The sequence below is a fragment of the Odocoileus virginianus genome, chromosome 6 (genome assembly GCF_023699985.2).
Source record: "Odocoileus virginianus isolate 20LAN1187 ecotype Illinois chromosome 6, Ovbor_1.2, whole genome shotgun sequence".
Lineage (NCBI taxonomy): Eukaryota > Metazoa > Chordata > Mammalia > Artiodactyla > Cervidae > Odocoileus > Odocoileus virginianus.
The window spans coordinates 73,026,277-73,044,585 of NC_069679.1; the positions used below are offsets into that span (position 1 = coordinate 73,026,277).

Genomic DNA, 18,309 nt, shown 5'->3' on the forward strand with positions numbered 1-18,309 from the left:
TGACCACTCTACTGCCTTTCGATAGTGGGAAACTAAGAAACAAAATTAAGAAATGCTAACAAGAGCAAAAGAACAGAATGCGTGAAAGTCACCAGATCAAATAAGTTGGCAAACTTTTATAATTAAAAATAAATAAGCATGTGTTATTATTTTAAAATATGGTGATAGACTTGCCAAGTACATCAGCCAAAACCTGGGTCAACTAGCAATTGGAACCAGTTTAAACGAGCCACAAACAAGAATTACATAAACTATAAGAGATCCATCAGAATGTAATATAAGCATTAAAAAAATGACACTTTTAAGGAATAACAACACAGTGAATCACTCACAAAATGTTAAATGAAAAAGCAAACACAAAATTATTTACATTTACATTGTTAAAATATTACATTATATAAAGAAGACTGGAAAGAGCAACATAAAAATGTTCATAGTGGTCATCTCTTGGTGTCTGGAATTACAGATATTTTTTTTTTTCTAACTGTACCTTTTAGTGTTTTCCAAATTCTTTTCTTTTTTTTTTTTTTGCTCTCACCATGTGGCATGTGGGATGGATTGAATCCGTGCCCCCAGCAGAGTCCTAACCACTGGACTACCAGGGAAGTCCCCCAAATTCTTAATGATAGGAAGACATATAAGAAGTTTCTATTTCTGAACAAATATTGTTTGGTTTTCTGTTTTTTTTCTAAAAAAGGGAGAGAACAGGCAAGAGATCTTTATTTTTCAACCAAGGAAACAGTATTTTAAAACTAGTTAAATATAATAGAATGTACTGAACTTTTATTTTTACTCATAATGATCTCAGTGGGTCTCCAACCCTGTGATCAGCTATTTGATTATTAAATCCAGTAACTCCCAGATCCAACATCATCTTTATGGTGCCCCACCATGAACTGCCACACTTACCCCGTTCCCCATGCTTCAATGCCTCTAGTGAGCTTCAAGACTCAATTCAAGCCCCCACCCCCTTTCCTGGTCCAATTCCTAAGACCCTCTGAGGACTCCCCACACCAGGCAGAACCAATCACTTCCTCCTTTGTGATACTCCTATGCTGAAGATACCTCTACTGAAACATTTATTAGTCTGTATTATAATTATTTGTTTATTCAGCAGTCTCTCCTAATGAACTGTACACTCCCTGAGGACACTTACTGGGTCTTACTCATCTTTGCCTCCCAGTGACTAACATGGTGTTCAAAGTCATCTCAGAGTCCATACTTTTACAAGTTCCGCAGGTGATTCCTATGCGTCTTAAAATTCAGGAAGCATGGCCTTGACTCTAGAGCAGCCAGCCTGAGAAGGCACCTACTACTCTGCACCTCTCTGAGGTTCACAGGTGATGCTGACACTGCGGTCTGCAAACCATGCTTTCAGGAGCAGCAAGGGTCTACAGCAGGAGGCGTCGGCAACTACAGCCTGCAGGCCGAATCCAGACAGCCACTGGGTTTTGTTTAAAAAAAGGAAAAAAAGTTTTGTCAAAAAGAATGAATGCAGCCAAGTTCCTTCGTTTACATTCTATCTTTGACTGCCTTTGAACTACAACACAGAGTTGAATAGTTGCAGCAGAGATGTATGGTCTACAAAGCTTTCCTATCTGACTGTCTGTCTACAGAAAAAGTTTACCCATTTCTGGGACAGGTGACTTAGTTTTAAAGTTACATAAATGTGTAGTATTAATAAACTCATTTTTATGTATAAAAAAAACATAAAAATCACCTTCCAGTTCTACTGTCCCCTCTTAAGAAAACAGCTATAAAACTGGCAATTTTATGCAAATGTGTCTCCTGGCTAATTTCAACTGTCATTCAAAAGTTTTATGCCTTCCATACCCCAAACAGGCATTTTATACAACCATTTCCCAAAGTATGTGCTTCATACAATCATGCTTAGATTTCATCAAGGCTACAATTTCCTAAAACCAACGAGTACCTCAGGGACCAAATACTATATCTGGATTTCTAAAATTACTGCCATACATATTCACTCTGTCGCTACTTTTAAAGTGCTGTTCTAAAAAGCTGAGATCTACTGTATAGCACAGGGAGCTCTATACTCAGGACTCAGTAATGACCTACAAGGGAAAAAATCTAAAAACAGTGGATAGATGTACATGTATAACTGATCCACTCTGCCGCACACCTGAAACTAACACAACATTGTAAATCAACTATAATCCAATAAAAAATTCATTAAAAAAAAAAAAGTATGTGAACGTCCACTTCAGAATTCAGATACATAAAGGGATAAAGGGATAGGCAGCACACAGGAGTACCAAATAACCACCACCAAGTCCCACAGAACGAGTCAGGACAAGATAAAGATGTGTGCTTTGTAAGATGTTAGTCTCCAGCATTTTCTACACAGAGAAGTGCCGACCTCAAGTCCACGGAAGTCGAATAAAAAAACACAAATCATTCAATTAGCCAAAGGCCCACAAGTTAGAGTGGCCCAATTGAGGATGTTCCAAGAAATAAAGTGCACTATCAGACACTTGAGATTGTTAGTTTACCTTTTCCTTTGCTTAAATTTCACCCTTGGTTTATTCTCCCCACTCCTAAATCCCACCATAAAAGACCACCCTCCCCCGTCAAGTTTATACTCTTGAGATATTTATACAGTTGTGTATTCCTGCGACCTTGGCTCAGCCAAGTTATAGTTTTCATTTGTATTCTTTCCTCATCCATCAGCCCCTCCAGTCTCTTCATCATTCCTGTGGGTCTTCTGTGAACTCTCTCCAGCTGCTCCCCAGCGATCTGGTAATGAGGTGCCTCCAAATGACTGCAGCCCTCAGGAACAGCCTCGTTAGTCAGAACAGAGTGAGCTCACCCTCCTCGGTTCCATGACATAATACTCCCAAGCAGACGACCCTCCAAAACAGAAAGCTAGAATGCTGCTGTATTAGACTATAGCCCATTCCATGCTTCCTAGATCTGGGCAACGGGGCGTGCCAGAATGTGGTAGGAGACAGAGGATAAATGGACATATTTCCACTTGCATCTAGCTAGAGGATGAGGTGGATGGGAAGAAAAAAGTATTCTCATGTTATAACAAACTCATTTAGATAACAAAATAGGATGCAAAATATGCATGAATTTCTAAAGATAAAACATGGAAACATGGACATGAACATGGGCATGTTCAAAACATTCATATGCTTTGTGTCACTGAGGCAGAAAGGCTACTTCAAGCTCTGTTCCCAGCCCCCAAAGGGTTACACACCCACTATCCTCTACCATTAGAGGTACCAGAGCTGAAAATTTTGAAAAGCACTACAACCCCTTCAACTACTGGTATACTACCCCATTACCACTCATTTCATATACTCACATTTTATTTTTTCTATCTTCCTCCATCCCTAGACATCTGTATTTTCTCTTAGCTTAAATGCAGTTTTAGCAAATTCACTACTGACATCTTTCAGTTCAGTTCAGTCTAGTCACTCAGTCGTATCTGACTCTTCACGACCCCACGGACTGTAGCACACCAGGCCTCCCTGTCCATCACCAACTCCCGGAGTCTACTCAAACTCATGTCCATTGAGTCGGTGATGTCATCCAACCATCCCATCCTCTGCTGTCCCCTTCTCCACCTGCCCTCAATCTTTCCCAGCATCAGGATCTTTTCAAATGAGTTACCTCTTCAAATGAGGTGGCCAAAGTACTGGAGTTTCAGCTTCAAGGTCAGTCCTTCCAATCAACACCCAGGACTGATCTCCTTTAGGATGAACTCGTTGGATCTCCTTGCAGTCCAAGGGATTCTCAAGAGTCTTCTCCAATACCACAGTTCAGAAGCATCAATTCTTTGGCACTCAGCTTTCTTTACAGTCCAAATCTCACATCCATACTGGAAAAACCATAGCCTTGACTAGCCCCACCTGTGTTGGCAAACTAACATCTTTAGGTTCTTCTGTATCATTCATTCTTCATTTTTTTTTTTTTTTTAAAGACTGTGTGCTAAAAGCTAAGGTCACAAGGACAAGTAAGACAGTCTTTTCTTTTTTTTTTTCCCCCCCCTGGTGGTCCAGTGGTTAGGACTCAGTGCTTTCACTGCTGTGGCCCTGGGTTCAATCTTCAGTCAGGGAACTAAGATTCCGCAAGCCATGTGGCTTGGCCAAAAAAATTTTTTTTTTCTATTTTGTAGTTTTAAAATAACATGTAAAAAAATAAAACAACATATATATTGAAAAACATTTTAAAAATTGCAAATGTGTAAAGTTAAATGTTAAAAATTCCCCTCACTTCCCTTCTAATGCAGGTGTCAAAAGCAAATACCAGCAAAAACCATTTTAACAACTTTATTGATATATAATCCAAATATTTTACAATTCACCTATTTAAAGTGTACACTTCATTGTTTTTTTAGTAAATTCACAGGGATGTGCAACCATTACCACAATCAAATTTAAGTACATTTTTTTATCTCTCCAAAGAAACTCAGTACTCATCAGCTTCCCATCACCACCTCTACCCCCTCCCAACCCTAAGCAGCAACTACTAATCCACTTCCTCTCTAAAGGTTTTTTTTTTTTTTGCCTTTTCTTGGACATATCATATAAATGGAATCATATAATATGTTGTCTTTTGTATCTGGCTTCTTTCACTTAGCATGTATTTGAGGGTCATCCATGTTGTAGCATGTATAAGTATTCCATTCCTTTTTATTGCTAGATAGTATTCCATTGTATTAATACTGCATGTTGCATTTATCCAGTCATTAATCAACTATTAGCAATTTAATACCTTTCATGTATTTGTTCAGATTTGCCTGGGTTTAAGTCCCTACAGGCCTAGACGAGTGACTCTGGGTAAATTATATCTCTCCAAGCTTGGTTCAGTTTCCTCAGCAGTAAAATTTGGATAACAAAGGAATCTACGTAATAGAGTGTCATGACTGTACTGTCACAGTAATTATTATTTGTTGAGCACTCAATATGTGCTAGGCACTTTAAACTGATACATGATTCATACACTAGGGAATTAAGGTTAGGAGAAGTTACATAAACTCCCAAGGTTACTCCCAAGGTTACCCCTAAGAAAGTGATTGAGGTGAACAGAATCACAGGCTGCCTGGAAAACTGTTAAAATTATGGAATAGCAAAGCACTTATCAAGAACCTTGCAAAGAGAATGTTTAGTAAATGATAATTGCTATAACTATAAAAAAGTGGGAAAAGATTAGCAATTGACTCATTGTCTAAAGACACCAACCCCGCAAACTTCCCTGGTGGTCCAGTGGCTAAAACTTCATGCTCCCGGTGCAGAGGGCTCTTGTTCTATCTCTAGTTTGGAAACTAGATCCGGCATGTTGCAGCAAACACCCAGAGAAGCCGAATGAACGAATGAATGAATGAATAAAACTTAAAAAGATAGCATCTTAAAAAAGCAAAAGACACCTGTCATTCTCATTTTGGCATATTTCCTTCCAGTCTTAACGGAATATTTCAAACATACCAAAAATCCAGAAGATAATAAACACTGATGGTTCTGTTGATGTCTTTTTTTAAGAACACAAAACTTAGTAGATTAGGTGGTTCTAGCGCCAATACTCTTAGATATTTTTTCCCCATGCTTATTTTTCCTTAAATTACTAGTCATACCACACCATTTTCCATCTTTTAAAAATCCTATCCTGAGCATTTCCCCAGCATATAAATTATGCTACATGATTTCTCATGTTACATATATTATACTGTATGGGTAAAACAAGATTGATCAATTCCTCATTGCTGAGTATTTACGCTCTGTCTCAGCAACATTATCATTGCACATTGATCTTTCTTCAAGTATCTGATAATTCCCTTTCAGCAAATTCCTAGAAAGACCGAAAGGTCGGAGACCGTGCTTCTCATTAAGGTTCTTTACACTTCCCTGCTAAGTAATTCCGATGAATGGGAAATGGAAGGAGGCTGAGGTTTGTTTCTCCCCCCACCTTTTAGAATGTTTTATTCAAGTATAACACACATACAGAAAAGTGCACCTATGCATGCAGCTCACTGGATTTTCATAAATGGAACAGAATACACCATGTACCCAGCACCCAGGTCCTGAAATAGTGCGTTTCCAGCAGCCCCGGGCTGCCTCGCCCCTCGCCATCGCTACCATCTGAGGAGTCTTTAATGCTGGAAAGACCTGCGAATCCAATTATGTCTTTGGAAACTTACTAAACTAAGTTAATACTACTTCTACACAACCTAGACAACGAATACGTGAGCTTAATGTTCACCAGAACGCTTAACATTCTGATTCCAAGACAGTCTTTTCTCAACCTCTATTAACCCTGTCCAGTGTGGGAGACAGATAATACAATGTAGCGAGTGCACAAAAGAGGAAAAACCAATGTGTGGAAGGCAAAGGAAGGAGAGAGGTAATCTTGCCTGTGTGGGGAAGTCTTCACAGGTCTGGTAATGGGGCTGTTACATAACAATGAGTAGGCCATTTGCAAGGCTTTGGAAAAAACCACCACCAACAACCAGTATCCTAGGTAGAAGGAACAGCCTAAGTAAGAGTACTGAGTCAAGAGAGAGTGATGAAAAGCATTATGAAAGCGAAGTGTTTGGAAAACCATGGGGCTAAACCAGGGTGCCTGATACTAAGTACAGCACAGTGCAGTGGTCAAGAGCATGAATTTTACAATTAAGTGATCCTGAACAAGCTATTTAGCTTCTCTTCCGTTGCCTCGAGTATAATATGGAGATGCACTGAGAAAAGGAAGGAATTCAGCTGCCCTCGGGGAGCAAGACTTGGAATTTAAGGGAAGGGAAGGCGGGTTGAGACTGGAAACTAAGCCCAGGTGACTTGGCACGGCAGGAGAACCCCAGGGGACATGGCTCAATGTGCTACCCAGGCTTCGGGCCTGCCAGGTTATGACGGCGGTTTGTGCCCAAGCCGCCCAACCCAAACAGATGAGCAAGATGGCAGTGAATGTACCTGAGGGAATTTGACTCAGCCAAGTTGCACAGCTTTCACTTATAATCTCTCCTCATCAGGAAAGGTGAGAGATCCAGAGAAATCTCATTTTGAACCCATGACAGCAACAACCCAAAACACTAAGTTTTCTGAATTCTTTTTCCAGTATGATGATAAAAACAAGAATCCACCTCTACTGAGGACTTACTACATGCCAGCAGTTTGAAGTATTTCGTGTATCATCTCATTTAACTCTTATAGCAACCGTGTAAGGTAACCATTTTATGATGCCTATTTTATAGTTTAGGAAACGGAGGTACAGACAGCTAAAATAACATGTCTGTGGTCACTAAGTTGACAAGTCAAAGGACCAGGCAATGTGATCCCAGAGTCTACCCTCTTATATAGGAATACTGATGCATCAAGAACCTCCAAAAGGGGTAGGGAGGGAGAGACATTCTTGAGATAGGAAGAATGAGAGTTCAGAAGTATTTAATTTGGAATTTTAAAGGAATATGACTTCATTTGATTAGACTCTAAAAAACAGCAAGAAAGCCACAAGATAAGTTTTTTAACTAAGGGAATAACAGGGTCACACATTTAAAGAGAAGTAACTCTGGGGGCAATGTGAGACTCTGAAAAGAAAGATCAATGGCTGAGAAACAAGAGGATGCTGTCCAAGGAAGCTTCTAGGCACTGGTCATGACGTAGACAGGAAGAGAATAGAGTGTGCTCTGTTTCTGTCAGAAGCAACAGGATCAGTGATCTTCGAGGCAAAAAACTCAAGGAGAGCAAAAAGGCAAGGACAAGTCAGGATTTTCTATGCTTGGGAACCTGGATGAATAATGACAGAGAATTAAGAAGGCAGAGCAAATATGGAGGGAAGGTAACGAGTGCAGAAGTGAACTTAAGTTTAAAGCGTCTACAGGATATCCCCTGTCAATGCAGAAGACAGGGGCTTGATCCCTGGGTCAAGAAGATCCCCTGGAGGAGGAAATGGCAACCCACTCCAGTATTCTTACCTGGAGAATCCCATGGACAGAGGAGCCTGGCGGCCTTTAGTCCATGGGTTCCCAGGATCGGACATGATTGAGCAACTAAGCAGGCACATAGGCAGAACATATCCAGATGAGGACATCCACAAGACAAGTGGAAATCAGCATCTGAAGCTAGAGACACCAGGATCCAGAGGGCAGTCAGAAGACATGGGGAATGAAGAAAGACTGCGAGAGGGGACCAACTTTATATATATCCTGCCCTTGCCTCCTCAGAGGAGCGAGCAAATCAAAATGAGAAGAAACTCAGAGGAAAAAAATTTTAAAGTAATTTATTGGAGGCAAAAGGAAGTGACTATTCCTAGAAAGTGATGGTGAATTGTATTAGACCAAGTAAAGATTTAGGCAAGAGGGGGGAATTCAAAATCAGCCCTCAAGTTTTTTTCCTTAGTTATTTGGAACTCTCATTCTCTGATACAGCAACTTCTTCATGTAAAATTTATATTTTATCTCCATCTATTTTTGCGAATAATATTAATTTAAACTTGACCCAACACATAACTAGTAAGCTCTCTGCAACTCAGTTCAGTGATATTATTATTTCAAAATTATTTTAATGTCTATAACAAATTCAAATCCAAACTTTAAACCCATTCTCTAATCCTATATAAATCACTAGTTAAAAAAAAACAACAACAAAAAAACCTCTTTGTCAAATCTCTTGTCAAAATCAGTTTCCCTAAAGTGTCATTTATATGTAGTAAGTCACCAATTCAAAGCATACAATTAAAAGAGTTCTGACAACTGTATAAGGTAATGATATAAAATACAATCATGATCCAGAGCATTTCATAATCCCCAAAAGTTCCTCAAGACCCTTTGCAGTCAGCCCCGCTCCTCCACCCTCCTGTACAACCACTGATGTACTTTTACTTTGCTGTAGTTTTGCCTTTTGCAGAATGCCTATAAATGACATCACATTGAAAATATAGTCTTTCATGTGTGATATAACACTTTTGAGCTCCATACATGCTGTTATTTGTATCCGTAGTTCATTCCCCTTTGTAGTAGTCACCCATTATGTGGGCATACAGTTTGTTTATCCATTCCCCAGGAAAGGACATTTGGATTCTATCCAGGTTGGGGCGACTATGGGTAAACATTAAAATACAAGTGTAATGTGGACATATGTTTTCATTTTTCTTGGATAAACAGCTAAAAGTGGGACTGTGGGGTCATGTAGTAAGTATACATTTAATTTATAAAAAACTGCCAAACTATTTTCCAAAGCGGCTGTACCACCTTGCATTTCCACCAGCAGTGTATGAGAGCTCCAGTTACTGTATCTACCTATGCTTGGTATTATCAATCTTTTAAGTTTTACCCATTCTAATAGGTGTGAAGTGGTATCTCACTGTGGTTTTAATGTCCCAAGGACTAATAATACTGAGCATCTTTTCCTGGGCCTGCTGGCTATTTATAAAACTTCTCTGGTATCCAAATCTTCTGTCATTTTTTAAAACTGAGCTGTCTTCTTACTATTGAGTTGTAAGAGTTCTTTTAAGTTATGAATACAAGCCCTTTTTAGATGCACATTCAGCAAATATTTTCTGTGAATTGCTTTTTCATTTTATTAACAGTGTTGTTTAAAAAGTTCCTAACTTTCCTAACTTGATGAAATCTAACTTATAATTTTTTTCTTCCTTCTATAGTTTGTCCTTTCCCGTATCTTATTTCTTTAAAAATCTTTGCCTAACTCAAGGTCACAAAGATTTTCATCTAGAACTTTTATCTGAAAGCTTCATCTAAGAAAATCTCATCAAAGTTTTTAACAAGATTTTTCTTTAAAATGCCTGCATTCCATTTATCTCATAATTAGTCACACAATTTTATTATCCCTTTGTTTCTTTTAAAATCAACTTCCCACATTACCAAACACTATTGAAGTTATAGTCTATTTCAGAATTGGAAAGATTTTTATCTTTTAACAGATGTTCCCCTTCTTCAATCTAATAAATGGCATTTCTAAATGTAGGCAAGATTTTAGTCCCTCAGTTCTCTTCAAATTGACATAAAACTTCTGGACCCCTGACATTGGTTCTTAAAAGTAACTTTACATTTCTTAACTCAACTTGGATTCCATTACATCAGTCTCTTTAAAATAAGCCAGAGCTCTTCAGACTCCAAATTAAATGAACAGGGTATACGACTTTCTATTCTATGAACCTTGGAATAAAATATAGTTCATAGGAGGAAAAAGGTATACAAAGCTAATGTGACTGAAACAGGGAGAAATGAAATGATAAGTTATCATTGTTCATTTCCTAACTTCACAGGACGTCTGGAGAAAAATAAAATAGAACACTGGCTCATCTAGGCCTCTGTCACAGTCTTTAAATCAAGAAAATAGCAGCTCTGATTTACAACTCCCTCTTACCCTGATGTTTTTTTCTATTTACCAAGCTGACTCTACTGTACCCGATCCACAGACTTAGAACAGGCCCCTGTGTTCCCATACCATGGCAGCTTTTATGCTTAGGTGACCCTGGGCCACCGAATCTTGGTTTTAACAGGAAAAAATTTAAACTAATTCTCTGAATCTGACAAGCCGTCTCCCTCAATAAGTCTAGGAAGTTTTTATTTCATTAACTGTGCATGAAATGGCAGGCAAACAGCCAGATCTACAGCCCAGTGGGGTGAAACTGCAACTATCACACACATACTCGAAAGCTAACAGTTTCTACCTCTTCTACCATCTATTGGGCTTCCCAGGTGGCGCAGTGGTAAAGAATCAACCTGTCAATGCAGGAGACCGAAAGACACGGGTTTGATCCCTGGGTCGGGAAGACCCCCTGGAGAAGGAAATGGCAACCCACTCCAGTATTCTTGCCTGGGAAATCCCACAGACATAGGAGCCTGGCGGGCTACAGTCCGTGGGGTCACAAAGAGTCAGACACAACTGAGCAACTTAGCACACGCATGCACATGCACACACACACACTACTATTACTTTCAATTCTACTCTTATTTTTTAAGGAAAATAAATTGTTTATATAATCAGAAGAAAGAGCAACCTTAAATGAGTATTTTATACTTCTCTGATTAAGATTCTGGGAAGAAACACTCAGCTGGCCACAGAAATGGCCACTTAAGAGGCCTCTATTTGAAGGAGAAACTCAACACATGTGGCATTCAAAACAAAACTTCTGTTGACCTAATAAATAATCAATGTTACCAAACGAGGACTTATTAATTTCTTCAAATGTGTATTAAGAACCTATTACATGCCAAGCAATATGCTGGATGCTTGCTGTTGTTCAATTGCCAAGTCATGTCTGACTCTTAGCAACCCCATGGACTACAGCAAGACAGGCCTCCTAGATTCCAAAATAAGTAAGATAGTCCTTGACCCCTTAGAAACACACAATTCAGTAAAGAGGAAGACAAGAAATAATTGGGGATAGTTCCATGTAATAAAATCTATAAGGTAAACACATGGTTTTAGTAGAAGCCAAGAAGGGACCCACAATCAGGATCAGCTCTTAAGCTTCTCAGGAAACGTCACACCACCCTCCTGGGAGCAAAGCCAACTCTTCCACTGGCTTAACACTGCTTTGAGCATCAAAGGCTACAGAAACCACCTATGTGGTACTGTTTATTCTCAAGGTCAATGACTTTCCTCAGCACTGGTCAGAGAGGATTATTGGACCACATACATGGCAAAGAAAAAGCTCACTGAAAACCCCAATCTATTTATCAAAATCATACATGATCTAAATGCAGTGTGGTATCCTGGAACCGAAAAAGGATATTGGTGGAAAATTCTGTGAAATCCAAATAAAGTCTGTAGTTCAATTCATATCAATGTTAATTTCTTAGATGTGACAAAATGTACCACGATTATGTAAGACATTAACATTAGGGAGAGGTTTGGGTAGAAGGTACAACAGAAACTCCTTGTACTATTCTGCTTCTTTTCTATAAACCTAAAATGATTCCAAAACAAAATCTGGTATTAAAAAAAGTACATATGGTTCCCCACTTTCCATTCACACTCCCCCTTAGGATTCTGATCATGCCTCCCAAGTCATTGCTCCAATTCAGGTAATGCTTGCTTAAAACGTTCTCCAAAGCCTTATCTGTTAAAATGGTTTTCTACAAACCATTTATGTAGCCCAACCGGGTTTCCTTCTTCACCAGGATATGAAAAACCAGATCACACTTGGAAGGTTTTAACTGTTTTCCTAACAGTTTTACCACATACACCAAGGGGTATCCTCGGAGCTAATCCTTCAAGCTAGGCTTCAGCAGTATGTGAACCAAGAACTTTCAGATGTACAAGCTGGGTTTAGAAAAGGCAGAGGAACCGGAGATCAAATTAACAACAAATTCTCTGGATCACAGAGAAAGCAATAGAATTTCAGAAAAACATCTACTTCTGCTTCATTGGCTACACTAAAGCCTTTGACTGTGTGGATCACAATAAGCTGTGGAAAATTCTTAAAGAGATGGGAATACCAGACCACCTTACCTGCCTCCTGAGAAATCTGTATGCAAGTCAAGAAGCAATAGTTAGAACTTATGTGGAACGACTGACTGGTTCAAAATTGGGACAGGAGTAAGAGAAGGCTGCATGTTGTCACCCTGTTTATTTAACTTAGATGCAGAGTACATCATGCGAAATGCTGTGCTGGATGAATCACAGGCTGGAATCAAGACTGCCGGGAGAAATATCAACAACCTCAGATATGCAGATGACACCACTCTAATGGCATATAGTGGAGAAGAACTAAAGAGCCTTTGATGAGGGTGAAAGAGGAGAGTGAAAAAACTGGCTTGAAGCTCAACATTCAAAAAACTAAGATTGTGGCATCTGGTCCCATCACTTCATGGCATATAGAAGAGGAAAAAGTAGAAGCAGTGACAGATTTTCCTTTCTCGGGCTCCAAAATCACTGAGGGTGGTGACTGCAGCCATGAAATTAAAGACACCTGCTTCTTGGAAGCAAAGTTATGACAAACCGAGACAGCATATTAAAAAGCAAAGAGACATCTCTGTGATGACAAAGGTCCTTAGAGTCAAAACTATGGTTTTTCCAGTAGTCACGTACAGATGTGAGTTGGACCATGAAGAAGGCTAAGTGTCAAAGAATTGATGCTTTCAAATTATGGTGCTGGAGAAGACTCTTAAGAGTCCCTTGGACAGCAAGGACAGTAAACAAGTCAATCTTAAAAGAAATCAACCCTGAATATTCATTCGAAAGACTGATGCTGAAGTTGAAGCTCCAATACCTTGGCCACCCGATGAAAAGAGCCAACTAACTGGAAAAGACTGATGCTCTGAAAGACTGAAGGCAAAAGAAGAGGGCGGCAGAGGATGAGGTGGTTAGACAGCAGTGCTAATTCAATCGCCATGAGTTTGAGCAAACTCCAGGAAATACTGAAGGACAGAGAAGCCTGGCGTGCTGCAGTCCATGGGGTCGCAGAGTCAGATATGACTTGGTGACTGAACAACAACAATCCTTGGAGTTAAACTTCCCTAAGTGGACAAGCCAGGGGTTTTAAATAACCTGGGCTGGATCTCTGGATAAAAACAAAGGGAGGGACACAATAGAAAATGCTGTGTATTATTAAGTTATCTTTACCTAATCTCTGACCAAAAAGAATAATGAATAGAAAACACAATGAAAGCACGAGGAAGGACTTTTCCAGAAGCCAAGAGCAAACTTAAACCTCTCATTTCATTGACCAAAATTGAATCGCATTTCCTCTCCTAAATTAGAGACTGGTAAAGATGGATGGAATTATTCTTAGCCAACCAGGCCCATTCTTTGGCATGAAGATGTGGTTGGCTTCCCCTAAAGCACATGGCTGCAAGGGAGGAGAGAGAATACATGGAAGAAAAATCTGTTGGGAGGAAATGGATGCTAGGGTTAGGGAGGTGGAGAAATCAACAAAAAGAATCCTCTGCACTTTATAACCACAGTAGGCTAGCAATTGAGGAATTTTAAGTGTAAAAGCAATTTTTAAAATGTGATTACTTTTGCTAGCACGTGTATTTTCTCTTGCTTTGTCAAAGTTCTTGGGGTGGACAAGGGAGCTTATACAAGTGCAAAAAACAAAAACAAATATAGAGAAGTATGGCTAGTAGATATCTAAGAGTAGTGGGCTTAGCGTCTGGTGGGTAGGATATGTGGGGCACCAAATTCATGTTCCTTGTATGGTTCAGGTGGAATCAGATGGCCTTGAAGACATACAGAAGCATAAAGACAAGTCATCTAGTTAAGCCAATCCCAATTTTTCAAGGTAGAAATATATTTTAAATGCTTTTTAAAGTGTTTTATTTCATTCTTTGTTTTTAAGACTAGTCCAAAAAGAACTACCATTTATTAAAGGATAAAAATAGATGAATATGCATTGGGAAGAGAAAGTAGAAATCACATAGGAACACTGTATAAGATCTTAAGAGTACCTAAGTGAGAAGGAATCTCAAAACCATTAGTTGAGTGAATATACTAGACCACTTAAGCTTTTAATAAAATTTATTGTCAGTATTTTAAAAAATACAGTGAACAGATGTTGACAATTAGCATCTCAACACCAAAATGCAAACTGCAGTGAAATGAATGCTTCAGCTAAAAGCTCTGAAAAACATGGTACAAATTTCTCAACTTCTCAAGGTAACAAAAATACATATTAAAACCATATGACACTGTTCCAATTCAGGCTAGATGGCAAGCCATATGCCTACCATAACTGTTTGGTTTCTAATAACTAGATGAATACTTATTTCCTTCTGTTAAAGCACATTTTGTAGTACAGGCTTCAAGAGTCCCACCAGGAAAATGTCATGGAGACACAACACCGTATCAAGCCTCAGGCATGCTCACATATACACACACACTACAATAAGGTTAAACAACCTCAGAACTTTGGAAACTACTATGCAAAAGAACATTAGTGAAGCGTAAACAAAGAAACAAAAGAAAGACAACTGAAATTTACATCTAAACTATTTAATGACTGAAGTCATTTAAAAGATAAATTGATGTACTAGAATCCATTATGGTCATAAGATTCAATCTGTTATATGTTATAGCACTAAATAAATATTACATAACAGTACTCTGACCTGGTCCATTTCCATAAAGATGAACAGGTAGAATAAATTCTCTACAATATTTCAATTTGCTACCCCCAATACAAAATTTAAAAAAATTTTTTAAATAAAATATTTCAATTTGCATACCTTGGTTCAACCACCTACCATAATTTATCTGCTCACAGCTCTTTCTCTAATACAGGCCTGTGTTCTTGAAGAATAACCAGCACATTGCCTGGAGCAGAATGGGCCTCCAATAAATGGCCCTGAATGAATGAACACGCAGCAGTAACACACTTCTCAAGTATCCTGACAAACCAGTTCAATATCGATATCTTACAAACAGACTGCTGTACATATACCATGCTACCACATTTAGATGCAGTCAAGCTAACTGAGAAATAACTAACAGCAACTAATGTTTGTTGGGGAAAAAACTCCTATTACATGAGACATAAAAGTTAGTGTAAAGGGACTTTGCTGGTGGTCCAGTGGCTAAGAATCCACCTTGCAACACATGGGATACAGGTTCAATCCTTGGGTCAGGGAACTAAGATCCCACATGCTTTGGAGCAACTAAGCCCTCACGGCTCAACCAGAAAGTCTGTTCACAGCAACAAAAGATCTCACATGACATGACAAAGACCCTGAGTGCCACAACTAAGATCTGATGCAGTCAAATAAGTAAGTAAAGAAATAGATACATCTTCTTTAAAAAGTGTAAAAACTGTAACTTGAAACAGAAGAAAATATATGTGATTTTTTTTCTTAATGGCCACAAAGTGAATATACATCGAACTTTCTAACACTGACATACAAGATTCATCATCCAAAATTTTAAAAAGCAATTTGTTAACAACTTACATTAGTAAGTCAGGGCAATTAGTGAATGGAATGAAGTCCAAGCCCAATTATGTGTTCAAACTGTGGGTCGAATGCCTTGAGCAATTCTTTCTCTTCAAGACTGCAGAAAAGAACCAAACAACCCTCTTGACTGTTGAGAAGGACTAAAATCACTAATTTTTCTCACAAGTATGTAATCAAAATCAATTACTTTCTGCTCCCACCCAACACAAAGCAACACCATCTGTCCCTCCCATCACTACCAAAATATGCTATAGGATATCCTGGTACTTTAATCTTAGAACATAAGAATCTTGGATTGGAACAAAATTACAAAGCAAAAAAAAAAACAACAACAAATAATATTTTCCTAAGTATGTTCTCATCCTCCATAGTGTTCCCACACTAATTTAGCTCCCTAGCAAGCTTTAACAATCAAGGAAATCAGAAAAGTCTCAGAATAGATATTACACACTACTTGTTTTTTTAAATTTGTTATTGTTCATGGAATTCAAAATTCAGGGTACACATTACCAAGAGAGTGTTTTTCTGTCGATGCCTGAATTTAAATGCAAATTACTATTTAATTATATGCAATTTTCTCTCTAAACCTATATATAATACTAATCAGTCTCCAAATGTTCAAAATAAACACACAGATCATGTTTACTTAAAAAGCTTATTGCCTAATCACCATGAGGTTCTAATGCATCAGAAAAGTTGTGGCTATCGTGTCACCATGACAGCTTGGCAGAAAGGCTGTTTCCAAAAGATTAGGAACTTCTAGTAAACCACAAATGGGGTAAAGCAGGAGGCATACAGAGTATCTGTAGATGCTTCTATAACAAAATTATTTCAATGTCAAAAATTCAGAGCCTACAAAGTCAAATATGTGCCCTACAAAGCTATCTACATGCATGCATGCCTAAAAGGGAAAGTAGGAATAAAACTGTGTACTCAGATCAACTCAAGAAATCACCCTGCAAATGAGCTTTTCAAGAACTGAAAATGTAATAAAGTTCTTGAGGTTATAACACACTCAAGTTCCAAAACTGAGCAACTATATTAAAATACCATTGGAATACTTCGACAGAAGACACACAATGATAACAGAAAATACTTTAATAGGGTTTACTCGATGTGACCACACTTCTAGGGACTTCCTGCTTTAACTCACTTAGTCCTGATTACTGACAGCCATTCTTGTAAGACAGATACTATTTATTTTACAAATAAACTGAAGCACAGATAAAATCACCCAATGACATACAAGTAATTAGAGGTCAGAACAGGGATTTTTAAAACCCCATCAGTCAGACTCCAAAATCCATGTTAATACAAAGTCCATGTTAATTTTTCATGATAAGGCTTATGCTGCTATCGTCAGCTTTTTTTTCTTTAACCTCATAACCTCTTTGGATTTCAAACATCAGGACAGCTTTGTGCAGTAAGTACGGACTGTGGAATTAGACACAAACAAACCCCTGAACAAAGTCTAGGCCTCAGCTTCCCATATGTAAAATGGGGGTAAGTGAACTAACTGTGAAGGTCAAAGAAGGTAATATAGTTAAAATACCTAATACAATATATAGGATCAGGGTTCTTAACGTCAAGCGCAGAGACCTAGAGGGTTCACAGATAGGCTTTGAGGTCACCAGTCTCATAATTGTATGACAAATGTTGCAACGTGTACCCACTTATTAAAGAACTGTCCCTGGATCTTCGAAAGGTTAAGAACCACCAGAGTACTTAAAAAGGTACTCAAAAAAATGGAAGTTATCTTACCCTTCTTGTTCTCAAAAACTCTCATCTTTTCCATGAAAGATAACACACCAAGGCTTCAAAATACAATGCTAATTATTTCCCAGCATTTTCCTGGCTTGGTAACTATTAACACTGGCAAGCGTCTGTCTCGATTTTTCTAGAGACAGTCTAAAGAAGGCCCTCAAAGCCCTCAAATGCTGCTCCATCCCTCATCCCTCCATCCTTCATGGCTTCACCAAGACGAATACACGGTGTTCACTCGGGGGAAATCACGAGAAGCGTCCACTTGGCTACTCCAAGCACAATGCCGGCTGGGAGAACCAAGGAGGAACCAGAGCCTCCGCGGAGAACGATAAAGACCTGATGCCGCCGCTAAAGGATGAGGAGAACGTGTTTCCCCCAAACCTACTGGGCAACCCAGAATGTCGTTCCCTCTACCCTTGTTCTCCCTTCTCTCTAGAACTCTACAATGCAGGCAGCTCCTCTGGGCTCTGCCTCGTGCTGAAGCGATGTAAGAGGGAAACATTACCCAAACTGGGGGTGCAGCACGGCGAAGTCTCAGCTCTGCTACCCTGGGAGGCGGCGGCAGCACCAGCAGAAAATACGGCCCTAGACCCTCCCACTCAAGAGAACCCAGTACAGACTCCCCAGCCAGCAGCTGGGAACCCGCTTCTGGGCTTTTCCGTTTCCCAAAGCGG

At 39.0% G+C, this 18,309-nt stretch overlaps 1 protein-coding gene across 5 annotated transcripts in view; it reads right to left on the bottom strand.

Moving 5' to 3' along the window:
* The window catches only part of AREL1 (apoptosis resistant E3 ubiquitin protein ligase 1), a 43,610-nt gene extending 25,324 nt beyond the window's left edge, over positions 1 to 18,286 (bottom strand). For 3 of the 5 annotated variants that reach the window (XM_020906904.2, XM_070469630.1, XM_020906903.2), the window contains exons 1-2: positions 18,141 to 18,286; positions 15,869 to 15,968 (exon numbers count right to left, since the gene is read on the bottom strand). The gene's annotated coding sequence lies outside the window, so the exon portion shown is untranslated. The remainder of the gene's footprint in view (positions 1 to 15,868; positions 15,969 to 18,140) is intronic. The other 2 variants (XM_020906905.2, XM_020906902.2) reach the window with 1 other exon arrangement.
* Between the last annotated feature and the right edge of the window lie 23 nt (positions 18,287 to 18,309).